Here is a 19178-nt window from a genome sequence, read left to right as displayed (position 1 = left end):
GCCGCACTTTTGGGCCATGCAAATGGTAGAAGTAAAAATCTATAGCAATCATCGAAAAGCCAAAAGCAACTACAGGTCAACTTCTCTAAATCGAATCTTATTTGACTCAAAAATGTAAAACTACACATCCATGGGACTTATTTTTAATTGTAACATCGATGAGATAATAAATATGATTCATATATCTAAAATCTAGATTCTAAATCCTTTTGAAAAATACAATCTCCTAAAATAATTTTCTTTCCAGTGATCTAAACTAGTATAATCTAATTTTTATCAGAATGTTCAGAAAATTGTTGAAAACTAAATGTTCTTTAATATTGAGAACTAAATGTGCTGTTATATTAAAATTTCCCATTTGAAATTCCAAAAAAAACATTAAAAAACTCTGCGGTTTTCCCCATTTTGATTCGATTTAGCCAAGTTGTACTGCCTAACAATAGCGGCCCAAACAAAGCTTGCACCCGAAAATTTACAACAATAAAAAGCGTTTTAACACACACAAAGCGCTTGAACCCTGGTGCAAAACTGCAATGCGACAAGAGCTGAGCTGCAGTTGAACAAGGAGTGAAAGGGAAGCAGATATTGGTACTTAAAAGGAGAGAAAGAGAGCGAAAGAGAGAGCGGCCAATATGGACCATGGTCCAAAAGCGTTCGAACTTTGAATCCTTGACAAGTTCAAAAATTCGGACGCTTCATGAGTACAGATGAAGGAGAAAAGAGGGGAGAGTGCAAATGGGGAGCGGGGAAAAGGACAGGGCTGATAGATTGTAATCCTTGTGTGCTGCTTTCAATTGGCTCCTGCTTTTGCTCTTCCCCCCGAAAAGTCCCCTCGAATATCCACCAGAGCATCCATACTGTCAATTGGCTTTGTGTGTTTGAGAGAACCAACACGAGAGTGCGAAACTGAAGGGGTTTTGCCTTGGCTGGAGGGAAAATCGGGGAAAGTTGAGCAGGACAGTAGTGATTCCATGGCTGCCTCTGTCTGTGTTAATTTAGTTTTGTTGTCATCGGGACAGGCTGCCCAAAAACAATTGAAACAATAACGAGACAACAAGGACAGAGCCAAGTTTCCAGGAGTCACAGTGAAATTTAACTGAAGCGGTCAGTTTAATTACATTAACGAGGGTTGAACTTTAGATGACCCTCGCACAGGAAAATCAAATGCAATAGAGTTAATTGAAAATTATAAAATTTAATTTGTCTATTAGGAATCACTAGCTAATACAGAAAACACTTGTTTAGCTTTATGAAAGTTTAAAAATGATTTGTAATACGGTTTCCATTTCTTTTTTTACAGATTGAAACGGATTGAAGCTACCACTTTAAATAATGTAAGTTAAAGTTTTACTTTTATCATTCAGATAACAGAAATCTAATTACCATAATTTATTAAGAAGTTCACATGATAAAAACAGAAATATAATTACTTAGTAATTATTTTGAGGAAGTAATTAAATATTCAACTAATTCCGTAACTCTCATTTAAAACGCTTTAAACTTGTTGCATGCGTCGTGTTGATCTGTTTACACATTTCTTCGACTGTACAACTTATTTTATCAAACGAAAGCTTTCAATGTAATTTGCTTTTAACCCCCAAAAGTCGACAGCCTTGTAAGCCGCAAAATGCGTTTTTTGTTGGCATTTAGCATTTGATTAATTGCCAGACAGCTCGGAATAATGATAATGTCTCGGCCTCTGTTCCTGTCCTTTTGCCCGGTCTGGCAACCCCGAGCGGATCTGAGGAGACCCTTTAACTTTAACCTGCCCTCAAGGCGTTTTGGGGGTTGAATTCTAAGAGATTTTGTGCATACGAATGGGGGGATGGGTCTTAGGTAGGCGTCGGCTATTTCGTTAACAATAAATAACGCTTGAGACAGGCCCGAGAGTTTTTGTTTTCCCTTATAGCCAAAGCGAAACCCCTCGAGTGCCTCCGACATCGAGGAGGATGAGAATGAGTTGGAGGTCCTTTGATCTGGTGCCAAGCGAAGGCGAAGGAAAACGTGCGAAAACGCTTTAGCTCGGCTACGGAAAAGAGCCGGATTGATGTGGCGTCTAGTGGCGTCTACCTTGTTTGCTTTTCATAATGAATGCGGCTTGAGTCAAAAGGAAAAATAAGCCAACGGAGGGGAGTGAAATTCAGCTCGGTTCAGGAACTCTTTGGGGGCGACTGGCAAAAACAGGATACACACATCACGGCGTATCCTGTGCTGTCCTGGCAAGTTTATTGATCAAATATCGCATGTCACTATCCAAAAGCACACAAACTCGCCTTCGCATTCGAAGGATAAAAACCACAGGGGAGGCAATGAGATACGATGGAGCTGAGTTGAGTTGAGTTGGTTGTTGGCTACGAAGAGAAGCCATTATCCTCCACTGCGGCTGCTCAACCATAAATGCCAACTAAAAATGTCATTTAAATTGTCGTTATGTCCTGTTTACTGTTCTCTGTCATTTGGCCAACTACCCCACCGCCCCATTTTCTTTCCCCGCAAAACCATCCTGTATCAGCGTTTTGTTTTCTACGCTTCGGCCATCATCATCATCAACGTCAGAGGCAAAAACTTCCTGTTTTTTACGGTGCCCGCGCTAACCGCAGGCACCAACTGAAAAACGAGAGCATTAAAAACGACAAAAATAAATTCGCGTAAATTATATATACGTATTACGTTAACAAAAAAAAAACAAGTAACGAAAATAAAATGTGGCCCAAATATTTTCAGTGGCAAATCAAAAATTTGTAAAGACACCAGCGGGGGATGATTCGACCCCCGAAAGAGGGGTGTGCCTGAAATAATAATCCACGGAGGTCGCACAGTGGTGAGGTCGCCAAAGAAGTTGTGAAAATTTAATTTACGTAAACTTATAATTAATGCGGCGATATTAAGGGATAAGCTGGGTAATGAAATCCGGCTGATGAATACATTTATTTCCATTAAATCGAGTTCACACTGACACCAGGCTACGAAAATGGTTGTTAGTAAGGTTGTAGAAAGTAAACAGGGTTGAAATGGGTGCTTAAAGGGAGTTTTATATAAATTCAATTAGTTTTATTAATATTTGGATTCAAAAGCACATAATAATATTTAATAATAATATAAAATTATGAAATTGGTTTCCTAATTAGCCCTTGAGGATTATAATTTTTTGTTGTACTAGAAAAGTATAAAAATAGTTTACTTTTATTATATTTTAAGTGTATGATTTATTAATTTTGTGTTCCATCAATTTCGATTAGGACAGTTTATTCATAATTCGTTTTATAAATTCATAAATCATTTTTTATATGAAGACGGATGTTAAACGGATTTTCAAACCACTGTTCATGCCAGTAGAGTCACCCCCAACTGGGGCATCTAAAAATGCATTAAAAAAGTTTTATTGTTGCTTTTTTGTCCGCCCAGGCGTGCGTCGGCCATATTTGTTTGGCTTCCGTTTTCGCCGCAGAAGTCGTCCTCGTCCTCGTCATCTTCCTTTTTTCTCTCTCTTCTCCGCCGACGACGGAGGAAGTTGGCACATTAAAAAGTCCTTTTGGATCCGTTGCTTTCCGCTGCTCTGGAATATCCTGGGGGCGGTAGTTTAAGAGAAGCGAGGGGGAGTGGCAGCCCGAGAGGCCGGCGAGTGTATAAACAACAACATCATCATCCGGCGGAGCGTCCTTTGTGGTCTTCAGCTGTTGCAAGGTGTTAAGAGCCAACATGCCGCCCCACAATGACCCTCATTAACTTAATGGTCAGCTCTCTCTGAGTTTTTCCTCCTTACCATTCTGTTTGTGTTTGAGCAAAATTCATTTAAAAAATTATTAATTTTCTGCTCGCGGAAAATGATTATTTTAATGGCCCTTTTTTGCCTTTGTGGTCTGGTCGTTCTTTGGGCCCAATTAGAAAATCAATACGCTGCACTTTGACACAAGTTAATTCAATTTGTCGCCGGCAGCCAAATGTAATTAATGGTTTCGTTTGGTTCGGTTCGGTTTGCTTTTTGGCAGCAGCTGGCTGCCTAATGAGTTGAAATGTCCCATAAAAAGCTTGGGAAAACTTTTTTCTGTCCTGCATTTATGGGGGGCAATAACTGACAGATTGCGTTGCCTGCCGCTTGATTTATTTTAACTGACATTTAAATGTTTTTTGATACGAGTTTAATTTTTATGCTTGTTTGAATGCCACCAGCGGAATAATTAATTTGTTTAAATGTTATAATTATTTTGTTTATGGAAAGATAGCAATTTCGTAATGTTGGCAAATTTAATGTAACTGAGGAAAATAATTCCCTCAAGAGGTTTAGAATATTTTTCAAAATTGTTTACAATTTTATAGAACGATATTATTTGTTGTATATATGCATGCATTTACTTTTTATTAACTTATAAACTTATAAATTAAATCAGAAGTCACAAACGTAGAATAATTTAATTACCAATTAATTAAATCACGTAGCCAAATCGAATCCATTGCATAATTGCTGAACGACACATCAATCATGAGTGGAAATCTGCTGTTAAGACCACTTGATGTTTATCATCATGGCCATTAACTCGCTGATCCTAATAAGCCTTGTTATGTGTCATTGTGCCCACTTCAGTCTGATTGTTATGTTGATTACCACTACCATCACGAAGATCTCTGTGCGGGGCAACACTGCGAATGTGTAATGTGGCTAATACCAAAGCACCGCAACACAGACACACAGCTCAAAAAGAACGAAACCAACGAAACTAGCCGACATTTGGTGTGCTTTTTATGGGGTCAGAACAACAACAAAAAATGGCACACAACATCTCTAATATGAGAGTTTTATTTTATTACATTTTATTACACATAAGTTGGCAACAAAATGCGTTAGCACACACACACACACACGGAGGAGTCCACAAGGATTCACACTGATAGACAGTTTCCATTGAAGCGGAGTTGGCAGTTTAGAGCACGTAGAACGTATCTCCGTTTCCGCAGATAAACGCGCTCGTATCTGTGTGAATAGGCTGTGGATAGCTGTGTGGGTGTGGTTGAGTTTCCTTTTAACAAAATGTTTTGATTTCCATGGCAAGACAGGACGCTGCTAGTCAGCTCCAACTAATCTGTTATCCCTGAGCTGAGTTTCCTTTCCTTTTTTTTGTAGGTCCTCGGCCCTCCTTGTGTGTGTGTGTGTTGGTTTTTGCTTTTTCAATTCATTTTATTTATCGGAGCATGAAAGACGCCCTCACACATACACATTCCGGATTCAGATACAAATACAAATAGAAATCAGCAGATAATAAAAGAGCACAAAAAGCGGACAACCAAATCAAAATGAGAAATCGCCACCTCATACCATTTTCTGGTGCGAAATACGAGAATATCTGAAAAGCAACATTAGAGTAACACAAAGTGGGGTATATACAATATATTTATCTGCTCCTAACGAAATTGGAATGTTCTGCACTGAAAGAAAAATAGATTAGGGTTCCTTTTTGACCCTCCATTAAAAGGGATTTTTTTTTAATTTTCTGTAAAATTATTCAGAACTTTTAAAATATCTTTCTTAAAAATGATAAACCAAGTAATCACAACTTTTCCCTATCTGTAGTTGTTTAAGGTAGGGAAGATATACTGTTCGAAATTTCTGTGTATTGCAAACAGACTTTTAATCAACAAAATACTCGGAATACTCAGAGCAGCTGCACACACACACACATCCTTGGGTTTATCTTTGAAATCGAAGCCGGCTTTCCTTCTCTCATTTGGCCTAATTGATATTCATTTTATGCATGGCTCTCGGCTCTCAGCCTGCCTGGCCGCTTTCTGTTTACGAAATATGGTTGCATTTCGGCCAGCACGGGCGGCGCCTCCTTATATCCTCATCAATTTTCCCCAGACTAATTGCGATTGTGTTGGAGATTGGAGATGAAATTGGAGATGGGGGCTGTGCTCCTCCTAGGGGTATTTTACTTTTGTCGTAGCATACTTTTCAGCGCCAGACTAATTAGTCAGTGTAGATGAGGTTGTTGGGTCGGCAAATTGAGTTGGAAATTCAATTTGGCAAATCACAAAACGAAGGAGCGCCCAAAAAGGAAGCAGGAAAACGTAGACCAAAGCTATAGGAATGGCATAAAAAATTTTGTCGGTGGCGGAACAAAGCTCAAATAAAACAAAGCAACAGATAACAACAATCAACTTGCTGTAGAGGCGACACAGAAAAGAAAAAGTCAATAATAGTCAATTCCAATAAAGTAAAATAAATATATTTGGAATACCAAAATAAAATTATATTAAAGCAGCTTAAAAAGAAAAATTAGGTAATAAATTGAAAAATATAAATCAAAAGAGAAAAAAAATTTGAATTTTCATGCAATTAATATAAATAATTTTAAATTCGTAGGAAAATTTATTATAAACACTTTCTAGCTTAAAAAAGTATTTTTTCTACATTCAGTGCCAGTTATTTTATTTTCGACTTACCAACAAACATTTGCGTTGCACCTAGAATTCCTTCAATAGCTACCTAAAATACCCAATTAGGGACAAATTGTCCTGATATTTCTTCTCTGTGCGGCCCAAAGTCCCAGCGAGTGTTGACGACAACAAAATGAAGTTCGCCAGGCAGGCTCCCGGGAAAAAAAGGAGTGGGAGTCAGGACTTTAAGGACACCAATGAGAGCCACGTTAGAAATGACAACAAGGATGCAGCTGCAATGCCTTCCCACGGCCATTGTTGCTTGCTATTATCCTGCCACTGGCAATAAAAACCACCGCCGTCGTCGTTGCCATTTTATTTTCCTCCTTTTTTAGTTCTAGTTCTCAGTGCTGTGTGTTGCCTAGGATTTTTGCAACTTTCATGCCAGGAATTTCTCGGTCAGTGACATGGCCCAAACGACAGCAACGAAACGCGGCTTTTGTTGCATGTTGCAAGTTGATTTCTTTCCTCTTTTTTCCTTTTTCAACGTTTCGATGTTGTCGTCGCCGTTGTTGTTTTCAGCTGTGTTGTGGCCTGTGGCGTTCGTTGTGACAAAAAAATCTGTTTTTGGTTGACTGCCTAACATTGCTAAATGTGCATAGGCAACGACAGCGACAACCTCAACGAAAATGAAAAAAAAAAACTAAAAACTGTACAACCAAAGCTGACTTGCCCTGTTGCTGGTGTGTGGGCCTGCATTAAAAAACACAACATTCTAGGAATATAAGGGCAACAATGCCAAAGATGTGAGGGAAGTTTTCTGCTTATAATGAGCAATGCGAAAGGAGCCGGACGAAATAAATATTATATTAAAGCCTGTCATTTTAAAAACGAAGGCATTTTATTAAAGTCACTGAGTATGCAATGCAATTTATTTTAATGAAATTAATTACAATGTTCATTAAAATCAATCAAACAAGTTCTTTTAATTCAGACAACAAAAGACAGGCGAGTCAATTGAGTAGTATTAAATCACAACACAGCAACATCATTGGTAAAAATGTATCAAATAGTTTTAAAGCATTTATTATAAAAAGTGTAATTATTCCAAAAGTATTGAAGTGCTCTTACTTAAACTAAACTGTACATTTTTGTTTAATTAACTGCAAGTAGCAACATTAACATTAGATACAGTAAATAGTAGAATACCTAAAACTAATTGCAAAACATTTAAAGCGCTTACAATAAATTCTGCACAGTATGAATAAAATAGCATTTTAAAAGCTCACATAAAACAATTACAAAACAATTTCCATAAACATCTGTCAATAAAATAGTAATAAAAAGCCAGCGGCAATATCGAAACCCCACCGACCACCATTAAAATATCAACTTCCTATCGGCAAAGTCAAATTTACTTTTCATTTCCAAAGAAAACTTTTCCACTCGAAGAACTTAATTTTGCCTTTGCTTTTCCCGCAATTACATTGCTCCACTGTGCATCGACATTTATGCGAAAAGCTGACGTTCATCCCACAGCAGCAGCGCCAGCAGCATATAAAAAGCTAAAAAAGCGAAGAAAAAACTTTGCATAGCATATTTACACATGGCCTTTGGCATTGTTTTCACAGGCGGCGCGATATCAACATGCAAGTTGGCCGGCTTTTTGGCATCCTAAAATAGTTGGCGGCCGTCTGTTGTGGTTAGAGCATATTCAACTTGTTCTACTATTTTTATACCCATTTTGTGGGCTCCCTTCTTTTCCTGCCTTTATTTTTGCCTTTTTCGCCTTTTTGGCCATGTCGAACGCAAACAACCAAATTGCTGAAAAGTGGCTAACCCCATGGAAAAATCTTTTTGTTAGCCAAGTTTCCCTAAGTTTGACAACGACGAAGAATGTCAAACTGGCTTGACTTTGTTTCCATTTATAGAACATTTTATTGCTATTTGCGATTGGCTTTGGATTCGGCTTGGGTTTTCCTCTCATTTTCCACGACTACAACTGCTTCACGAAAAGTGTCAAACTGAAAAGTGACACTTGCAGCTGAAAGGAAGGAGTTTTTGCAAGCAGAATCGAACAGAACTTTATCAAAATGCAATTGATTTCGAAGCGGTGGCGTAACTTTCATTGACCCAAATTGGCGTAAATAACTTTTTACTGGCTTTCAGAAATACAATTTCATAAATTTCATTAGAAAATCTGCTCCTCCCCCTAAAAGTTTGCTGAACCCGAAACTTTTCAGCACTTGACAAAAAAATATATATAATTTTTTTCCCGATATCTTTCTCTTTGAAAAAACTTTTGTTATAAAATAGAGATGAGCAAGCGAGCGGAAATTATTTCTTGAAACACAAATTTTAAAAAATCTCTTCACGTCTGAAATAATAAAAGGGTATATTTTTTTAACTTTTTATCTTTATACAAGAAGCATAAGAAATCAAGAAATTTGGGAAACTTCGCTTCGTGACACTTAAAATCAAATAAAAACACCTCTTAACGAGGTAAAAAACTAGTGACGACCGCACCTTCAACATACAAAAGTTCTGATATCAACATTTGTGACGAAAAATTATTACACTCGTCATTAAATAGACTTTCTAATATTTTCTCATTCGGCCCGCCCTAGCAAACTATTCCAACCTTTTTCCCTTCACAGGCATTTTCTATTGCAGCGTGCCGAATGAGAAAATATTAGAAAGTCTATTTAATGACGAGTGTAATAATTTTTCGTCACAAATGTTGATATCAGAACTTTTGTATGTTGAAGGTGCGGTCGTCACTAGTTTTTTACCTCGTTAAGAGGTGTTTTTATTTGATATCAGAAGTTTTTGTTTGTTTACTTTTGCTCTCATAGGAGCTAATATATACATTTAAATTTAAATTGGTCAATCATAATTTTTAAACTATTGTATTTTAACAAATTGAGTTAAAAAGGCGTTGAAGTATTTCAAAATACCTTTTAAACGAGGTATAGCACATGTCTGTACCTTTAGTAGTGTAGAACTTACAAACTAACGAAATTTAGCTATTTTTAGCTCTTTCCCGCTAAAGTAGCGGCTTTTTTCAAAAGTCGTAGAACAAAAGATTCCTATATGAAACTCTTAAGTGCAAATTTACTGATTCCATGACCCTAAAATACAGTTCGGATACCCTCCCACAAAATTCAATACTCAGGGAGCGTTAATTGTTCGAGCTGGCAACAGTGGCTATTTTCGTATAAAAATAACTATTAAACGTGACTTTTTACAGTAATGTGTTATATACCAAAATTTAAGGAATCTCAAGGGCTATACAGTTTAAGGTTTTAAAGAAAATCGTTAGAGCCGTTTTTGAGAAAAATAAAAAAAAGCTAAAAAAAAAGTTTTAAAAAATTGTCTTTTGTTCATATTTTTTTAACTATTACATTTACACAAATTGCATATAGAAGGCGTTTATAGCATTTCAAAATACCTTTCAAACGAGATGCAGCACAAGTCTGTAGCTTTAGTAGTATAGAAGTTACGGCTTTCCGAATTTTAGCTATTTATAGCTGTTTTCCCGCTAAACTAGCGAGTTTTTCCAAAAGTGGTAGAACAAAAGTTTTTTATATCGATGTGATGAACGTCATATCAAATTTTCAGAACTTAAAAAACATGTTTTGGACAAGTGGACAAGTGGACAAACAGAATTAAATTTTCATTTTGGGAAGAAGAAGAAAATCTTATTTTGGCTATAACTTTTGAACGGAGCGTCGGATTTTGACAAATGACCCCTCATTCGACGGGTATTTTCAAAAGGAATACAAGTAAATCATTGCGAGGGGGCATTTATCCCCACCGGCCCCAACAGCTCCAAATTTCTAAATTTTTACTTTTTCACTTTCACCGCTCTCTCTCCCAATCCAATTGATTTTCTTAAAGTCTTGGTATGCAATCCTTTAAGTTTTTGCAATACCTTTCGATTGGTGTATTACTCATTACGATCTGACTATCACAGCAGATTTTCATTTCTTCGTGTATATATAGTAGTCGCCTTCGCACACTCTCCTGGTGCGCTTCGTCACTACATGGACTGCCGTCCATAGTGATACCCTTCATATTTTTATCGAAATCATCCCACAGTTTAAAAAACTTTTGTTATAAAATGAAATTTCTGACTTGTTTACTTAACTTTGGACGTCTGTTTAATTTGCTGACCGTCGTCGTGTGTGTCCGTTTTTTCGGTATCGATAGCCTTTGGCCAGTTTACTGGCCGAAATCTCAGTCGAGTTCGGGAACTCAGTTCCGTTGGCAATTCGCAAACATTTTCCGGTCAATTTGTTGGAAGTTCTCCGGCTTCGATTAACTTTTGCCAGTGGGAGTTGCAGGCAAAAGTTTCGATTCCTATCCCTATCCTTCGCTTGCAAATAACACTCTCTCGTAGAGCTGCAAAATTTGAAAGTTTGTTTGTCGGGTAGGTGTCTAAACTGTCTGGGCAGTAAGTTACTGGGTCTTATCTCCGCCCCAACTTGCTGTATTTATATATGTATAGCCCATAACCCACATTTACTCCCACACAAACTTGAACTTCTCGTTTCGCTCGCGCTTCTGCTTTATTAAGTCATAAAAATCTGTCAGCTGCAGCTATAATTTTGAACCAACCTGAGTGTTGTCAGCTCATTCGACAGCTCGTAAAATACAAAGAAAATAAAAAACATTCCTCTGGTATGTTTATTTGAATTTTTTCACATAAAATCCGTGCACCCGCTTGTCATTTATAATTTGAACATCTGCGCGGGAGTAAAATGCTTAAAATGTTTTAAATTTAATCATTTCGCTAATTTGTTGAAATCTCGTTGACGCGCTCGCTCGTTATCGTTTAAAAAACGCTGCGCAAGTGGAATTCTTGTCATTTCTGTTCAACATTGTAAAATATTGCTTTTGCTGGGAAAAAATTCTACTCGCCCTTTGGCCTCTCTTCCCTAGTTTGCTTATCATTTCGGAAACATTTCACAGTCTAAAGCTTAAATTCAATAACAAATGGGACGATTTTTTATTTGTCGCCAACAACAACGACTTTCAGCGATTTATTTATGACATAAAATTATTACCAGCCAGGCAGAAACACCCCCATTCCCCCGCAGCACCAGCACAACAGCTATCATAATTTTTGCCCTGTCAAAGTTTGCAACAATTTTTCACGATTTTGATGACAAAAACGAGCAGAGACGACGGAGGAGGAGAAGCAGAGAAAAATGCGTTTCAATATTGCATTCGCTTTCCCTTGGGAGAAAAACGTGAATTATAGGGGGCAATGCTGTGGGAGGTTGTAATAAAACATATATATATATAATGCAGCTGCTGCCCGCAATTTTGTTTGTTGTTTTGCAAATTTAGCATGCCTGCTTAATTATGGGGGCCGATTTCAGGCATTAGATGATATTATTTATTATTACTGTTCTGTATGAAAACTGCGCGGGCAAACCAAACTATCATTGTAAATTAATTTTTGCTTTTATTTGTTTTTTTATGTGCAATATAATTGTTGCACTTTAATGAAGCCATCGTTGCGGGTCGTGAAAAGAGACAGAAATGTAGTAAATCAACCATAATTCAGTTTAATTTATTTTCGCAGATAAAAATGCAGAGAAATTGCAACAAATTTTGTTAAATAAAATGGATCGAATCTAAATTGTTTAGATAACATGGAAAATTTTGATTTATAACTTTGGGAAAAATATTTATTTTGACAATTGGTGCAATATTATTTAACTTAACTCTAGTTAAAACAATAATGTATGCAATACAATGTAAAAAAAAAGGTCATCCCAGGCTAGAAGCCTATCTCCTTTGGTTTCGAGCCTTTCTCCGCGCTTCTCAAATATTTGCCTGAGTACTTTTGCATTGCATATTCTTCACCCTACTTTCTACCAACTACAGCCGATGGCTAAAATAACAACAAAGACTTGAAATTGTTTAGTGCCTGTGCGAAAGCTTGCGGAAGTGGAGGGGAGGAAAACTTTTCACCAAGACTGAAAAGCGGGAAAATGTTGCACTGGTGACGTTTGCCCCTCGGGTTCTCTGAGTCACTGCTGCGGTCCCCGTCAAATATGCAGAGTGGTCGTCTAGTGAACAACATCATAATGGCAGAAATCTCTGGGCACATTAACATAATCGGGCAACGGGCCAGGAATGGTGATGGGATGGGATGGTTCTTCTGATGCCGTTCTGATGCCTGAATGCCAGTGGCAGTGGCAGCTGAACAACATCATTTTCATTTGCACCGAGAATTTTCCCAACCACCCCCCCGCCCGCCATCTTCCCCCGCTTTCCACTCGAGGCAACGAAAACAAAAACAACAGCGCCGGACGACTGGGTTCGCGATTGTTTGGCGTTGGCGGAATAAACAACGCGACGTGTCCAGTGCAGGCAAAATGAACGCGGGAGTGGCATTCGAGGGGGGTTGGGTAATGGAGGATCTGGGTCTAACAAACGACAGTGTACGACAGTTTGAAACCCGCAAAGTTTTCGCTTACCATGCACTGCTCCCTTTCGATCTGACCTCTGGACACTGATGAAAATGGTAGCTTGAAAAGAAAGATACTTATTAATGATGTTAATTTTTAATTTGATTTGAAAGTTATAAGTATGTGAGAAATTGTGATTTCTTTTAAAGTTGGTATATCTTTTATTTATTAGAAATTTGTTAAAAAAAAATTTTAAATAAAATAGTGTAGTTAGGAATAAAAAGTAGAATATTTTAATATTTAAAGATCTATATGGATTAATATTTTTGCATGTTTAAAATTATGATATTATTGAGTAGTTGCACACAAAATGGCTACAGTCGTAAAATTAATCCTAAATAGCTTTTAAATGGTGCATAATTTGTAGTCGGTATTTTATCTCAGTGCCTTTTCCATCTCCCTTTCGCCTGCTCTCGTTGTGCACGCGCATAAATCAAAACAATAAAGTTCAAGCGAAACAATGACGACGACGATGATTATGATTATGACGATGATGACTCCACGATGACGACAACATCGTTGACGTTTGGACAATGTTGACGTTGCTCCGGTGCCCCATTGTTTAGCGACCCACTGCTGGCTCAGCTCACCAGTCACCTCGTCTTCCCCCTCATCCATTCCTCATTCCTCGATCTCCAGGTCCCTGTCCACTCTATTGATGCGCTGCGACAAATTATGTCATTGAACTGCACTCTCGCCCTGGTTTTCTGTTGGTCGGTCGGTGGGTCGCCGCTTCTCGTGTCAAGCTAGAAATGAAAAATTACACTGCCAAATGCCGAAATTCCCGACTATGATGATGATGTACGCGCGCTGGGCATGCCTATGAATAATATTTATTTCGATGCAATTTTTCCAAGCCTGTATATTTGCCTAGTTGATTTTTGATTCGCCAGCAGCGGAGCAGCGGCGAAACTAGGACAAACAGTTGAGTTTGCTTTTGTGTATATACCCCGAAGAGTTGTTTATATTGGAGAAAAGATAAATTGCGAATCCATAAACATTGATTTTGCAGCAGATGCAGATACTTTGCAAATTTATTAAGGTAATGCAAAAACCCGTTTTAGACACTTGGTCCAATTTACAAGGCCTTACAATTAGCCGCATGGCCCGGACCAATGGGCATTTAAGTGAACTGTGATCCAATTCCACAGTCGACATTAATTCAACAATTATTAATGGCCATTAAGCAAGCCGAAGCAACAACTCAGCAACAACCCAATGAGAGACAATGTCTAATGGATAAAATATTTTTATGACGCTCCATTCCATAGACGAGACATGCCCCGTAAACTGGGCCATTATTTATTGCTTTTACATGAGGCAGGGCCAAAAAGGCCGCCGTGGCAATAACTCGCTGACGGAGAGCAAATGGCTGGAAAAGTGGAAAAGCGGGCTGGTTCCGAGTGATAAAGCTTTTTGATGGGACACCACAAAGGGGAGAAGGGGAATGAAGGGGGCGGACAGCCAGGCAGGACCTCCTTCTCATCACAGGACCTCCTCCGTGGCATATCCCCATTGGCCTTCGTCGTCGTCGTGTGACGGACACTCTGCGGATGACCCGAGCTTTTGTATATTAATGAACATTTCTCTCCGCCAGACGCCTCGATCCGTTTCGCCTCCAGACCTCCAAAGGCCTCTCCGTCGATTATGCGGCAAACCACTTAACCGTGTCCTGGATACACCGCTCAATCCTGCGACTCCTCCGTCGTCCGTCCTTTCCACTCGGTTGATGTTCATTATGATAATATGTGTGTGCTGGGTCCCGGTCATCGAGGGGTTAACGTTGCGTGCTTAAATGTCGCCAATTGCGTGTATCTCAGTTCTCAACCGATATGGGTTTTCTATAAATATATAACACCGTACATGTATGCACTTGAAAAGAAATCAAAGTGATTGAATTTAAGTAACCTTCAATTAAATGTTGGCTTCTTTCAAATTCTTAAATTTTTAAAGAATCTTTGTAATGAGAGTTTTTACAGTTTCTATATTACTTACTATTAAATTTAAAATAATTATAAAATATAATAAAGAAATAATTTATCAATAATTCTAAAACTTATCGTTTTTAATTTGATTACATTTTTGCTCCAATTAAATTTTTGCTTTTTAAATCCTTAAATTTTTTAAAACAACTTTTTTCTTGTAAACAGAATTCTGAAAATGTTCTTTTCAATTACCAAAGAAAAATGAAATAGTTATAATTATTAAAAATTCATTCATTATTCATTTCTAGCTCACTTCTGGTAGTTTAATACTTTCGACCTATATATGATTTTTCCATAGTGCACATATATATTAATTTTATGTGTGGCCACACAGCCTGCCTCTGCATATGCACACGGCTGTGGGTTTGTGTGTGTTTGCTCCTCATAATTATGCAGCTGGCTTAATTATAAAACGTTACTCTGCAGTTAACCTGGGGAATTAATTTATACAACCAACAACAAGGCGGCAACAACAACGATGATACCAATGAGATGAGGTGGGGATTCCCCCATTTACCGGGGGGACGTTCAATCACAACAACGCCAGTTTCAGTTTCAGTTCCACAGTTTATAGCGTGAGAGGGTGGCGAGTACGGCTTTCCATTATTACATTGAGTCCGGGTTCATTAACTAATTTTAGCGCACACAAATAGCATAATAAATTGATGAGAAAAGTGGACGAGAGAGAGAGGGGAATTTGCATTTGTGTGTGTTACCATAATGGGCGAAATTGGGCTTATATTTGCATGGGTTTGTTTAGGCCCAGGACAATGTTGGTTTCCAGGGGGTAAATATAATGCCATCACTAAAGCTTTAAGAGCTAAAAACTATTAGGCCACTGGAGAATGGTGATGAGCCAGCGATTTCCTTAACCATAATGACTTGATTAAAGAGAACCTCATTTGCTTTTTGTCCCCCCAGATAATTGATACTGCAATTATTCCTAATGGTTAAACAAAGCTATTAACTGATTGGGATTTATCGGAGTCACCGCTCGTTATTTCTTTATCTATAGGGGTATTTTTTTTCCTATTTCTGTCAGTGCATTAGGCACATGCCCATTAATTGAATTAAGTTGGTGCTGTCGACATATCTCAAGGTCTTTTCCGAGCTACACGCCCTGCATTCCCGTGGCATTGGAATCACTTCTAAAGCTTAATTTGCTTCCATCCGCCGCTTATCGCGTTCCAATTGATTGCACACTTCAGTAAATATGTAAATAATTATGAAAATGAATAATAAATAGGAATAGGCACTGTAGGAAAATTCATAGTTCAAAACAAAGCAGATAGAGATAGAAATATGAAGTAATACTTTTAAATTAAAATAAAAAGTTAATTTATATTTAAACTAAACTTAAATTTTCCCAATGAAGAATGTTTTTTAACAAGTTATTTTTTGTAGTTAAATAAATGAATTAAAAACATTGTTGTTAATATTGATTAAAACTAGTTAAAATACTTAACGATATAAGCTCTTTAAATATTTTTTTTACAGAATCGTCTATAAGATGATTATATTTTTTTCCAGTACTCAATGGCACAATATTTGTAGACGATAGAAGAATAACAGAGAACTGAATTGAGCTTGACTTTGTTGACTCAAATCTCCAGCGGCGCACAAATTGGGCCAGCAATTCGTTTTCTTTTAATGGACGCCCACGTGGCTGGACTCCGGTTTTCTACCCGCAATTCGCCCCTCCCTCTCTCGAATCGTCGACGCACAGTGGCGCCTTTTGACTTTTTTTTGGTAATAAATCATAACTTTTGAACCAGTGAAGATAATTGAATTTTGTAAACGGCAAATGATAGATAATTGATCCACCTTTCAAATTATTGCTTGAGACAGGGAGTGGGCGTGGCAGAGGCGTACTTACAAATCGGCAAAGTCAGAATTTAAAAACAAATCCATTTTTTTCCGACAAAAAAAAACTTTTTTTAAAAAGTTTTTGTTTTTTTTAGTTTCTTTTTTCATGTTGTAATTTTTAAAACTTATTAATAAAAAATAAATAAAAAATTGGAATTTTTAAAAAAAAATTTTTTTTTTTTTTAAAAATTACGTTTTGTTTAGTTTATTTTTTTATGTTTTAATTTTTAAAAACTAAAAAAACAAAAAAAAAAAATTAAAGTTTTTTTTTAAAAATAAAAATTTTTATATTTCATGTTTTTTGAAATAATGGTCACAATTTGGTAAACTTGGTAAATCCAATAGACTTAACATTTCTGGACTATAATTACTAGATTCTAACTCTGTGACAAGGTTGTGATTCCATGACCCTAGAGTACAGTTTGGATTCGCACATACTAAATTCAATGCTTTGGCAGCGTAAGTTGTTTTGAGCTGGCAAAAGTGGCTATTTTCGTTTCTGAATAACTTTTAAACGTGATTTTTTACAGTAACATGATATATACCAAAATTTAAGGAATCTCAAGGGCTATACAGTTTAGAGTTTTAAAGAAAATCGTTAGAGCCGTTTTTAAGAAAAATAAAAAAAGCTAAACAAAAAAAATTAAAAAAAAATTGTTTTGTGCATATCTTTTTCAATATTACATTTACACAAACTAGATATAGGAGGCGCTTAAAGCTTTTTTAAAAACCTTTCAAACGAGATACAGCACAAGTCTGTTGCTTCTGTAGTTTAGAAGTTACGGCCTTCCGTATTTTAGCTATTTATAGCTGTTTTCCCGCTAAACTAGCGAGTTTTTCCAAAAGTGGTAGGACTAAAATTTCTTATATCGAGCTGTTGAACATCATATAAAATTTTCAGGACTTTAAAACCATGTTTTGGACAAATCTTTCACAAGGTTGCGAAATATGCAATTTCTGGGACCATGACTTTTTTCCCTTTTTTGGCTCTTAAAACCGCGGACGCAGCTACAACTTTCGTAATATCAAGAAGAAAGTCCAAATAACGTTTTACGGAAGTATAAAAAAAATAGTATTAAATAGTTTTTTTTTATTTTCCATCAAAGTTGAAAAATATGGAAAAAATGGACGTTTCGCAAATAACTCATAACTAAGAGATGCGCATGGCAAACTGCAATATGTTTTACTTTTTTTACTCTTAACTAACACACCAATCCGTGGAAAAAAGAAGCAAAGCGATTCGATACCTAGTTTTTAAGAAAAACCCCCCGGAAGTGCGAAAAATTACCTAAAAACGGTGTGTTTTTTTTAAGTGAAAAATTGTTCAACTTTGAAAATTCATATCTTTTACAAAAATTTTTTGATTTGAAAAAGGGTTACATATTTGTAATAGTGGATCAATTACCTGTCGATTGGTATGGGTCACAACTTTCTAGGACAAAGTCGAAAAAGTGATTTATTGCACGTTTTTTGGCCCAAGGCGCCACTGTGCGACGTTTCATTTCCCTCTTGTGAAACCATTGAGTCACAGGGTTATTGTCAATGTCTGCAAGTGATTTTGGCTCTTGGACTCTTCGGCAGGGAAACCGAAACGAAACCAAACTCTTCCACATGCCATTTCGACCGCAAAGCCAGAAATCCATTCTGTGGCCTGTGAAACACCTCACCCTCGGGATCCCCGGTCCCCCTGATGGATCCCCCAAATGTTGCAAGTGCAACCAACAATTTGGCTAAGATTTCGGCGTGGGTTTTGGCCCACGCATTTTGCCTCTTGCTTTGAGTGACAGTAAAGCCTCAAATTGCAGACAACCGAGCCTGTTTTCAGGCGCTTTACCGAAGAGGGAGGGCGGGGAAAATTGGTAGTGCAAGTCATAAGCGATGAAGCTGCGTTGGTGTTGGCTTTCCTTGTTGTTTCGTTGTTTTCCCTCGGCTTTTCGTTTCGGTTCTTTGTGTAATTGACCGGGCGTGTAACTGGTTTTGACTTGTTATTGGTGGCGTTTACCATTCTAACAGCCTCCGCGAAAGTTTCTTTCGGGTTTCAGTTAAATTCAGAATGTTACTTTCATATTTGCGGATCAGAATAAACGAAAAAAGGCAATGGTGACGTGGCCGCATGACTTAGATTAAATAATAAAGTTACTTTCTTAGGATACCTAAAGTTACTTACATTTAAAAACTCTTTTACAATTGCCTAAACTTTATGAATTGCTTAGTAAAAGCACAAGTAACGGAAGGCAATAAAATACTTAAATTTAAATGCAATTCATTTCGTTCAAGTTTTAAATAAAATTTCTCAAAATGTTCTTTAAATTCCCATCGTCTCATTTAAATTCTCTTATTTATATGTGTTGTATATAGACGTGGCCCTTGGCGATGACTGAGAAGTTTATTAAGCAAAAATTCTTATAATAAGAAAAATTGCAGGCAGCTATTTTAAAGTTTCGTTTTAATTAGGTCTTCAGAGGGCAAG

At 37.2% G+C, this 19178-nt stretch overlaps 1 protein-coding gene across 1 annotated transcript in view; it reads left to right on the top strand.

Annotated features, from left to right (window-relative positions):
* Positions 1-19178, top strand: part of sfl (N-deacetylase and N-sulfotransferase sfl) — a 66594-nt gene that overhangs the window by 9545 nt on the left and 37871 nt on the right. The window contains exon 2 of the mRNA XM_044395839.2: positions 1301-1334. The gene's annotated coding sequence lies outside the window, so the exon portion shown is untranslated. The remainder of the gene's footprint in view (positions 1-1300; positions 1335-19178) is intronic.

Source organism: Drosophila takahashii, chromosome 3L (genome assembly GCF_030179915.1).
Source record: "Drosophila takahashii strain IR98-3 E-12201 chromosome 3L, DtakHiC1v2, whole genome shotgun sequence".
NCBI classification, from domain to species: Eukaryota; Metazoa; Arthropoda; class Insecta; order Diptera; family Drosophilidae; genus Drosophila; species Drosophila takahashii.
The sequence above is the reverse complement of the archived record's forward strand: the minus strand, read 5'-3'. Positions and strand labels throughout refer to the sequence as shown.